The following is a 285-nucleotide window of genomic DNA, read 5'->3' as shown; positions in this document are numbered from 1 at the left end:
CTCCCCTGTCTTGTGCTGGGGCCAAAGCCATTAGTCGTCGGGGGGGGGGCTCTGAGGGGGTGTATTGGGGGTTTTTTTCCCGCCTCCCTGGAAGAGCTGCATAAACCCTCTAAGTTACAAAGTCCCCAGCAAGATGCCGGGAAGGGCACTCGCACCCTCCGTTAACTGCACAAAGGCAGCGCTATTTAGAAGCCGACCGTCAGCCGGGCTCCAAAGAAAGTCTTTTCGAAACTCGTTCGAGGAGGCCCGAGAAAGGAACCAGAACGCGTGAACTGTCTCTCCCAC

This window comes from Phaethon lepturus, unplaced genomic scaffold (assembly GCF_000687285.1).
Source record: "Phaethon lepturus isolate BGI_N335 unplaced genomic scaffold, ASM68728v1 scaffold49237, whole genome shotgun sequence".
Lineage (NCBI taxonomy): Eukaryota > Metazoa > Chordata > Aves > Phaethontiformes > Phaethontidae > Phaethon > Phaethon lepturus.
Note: the sequence above shows the minus strand (reverse complement) of the source record.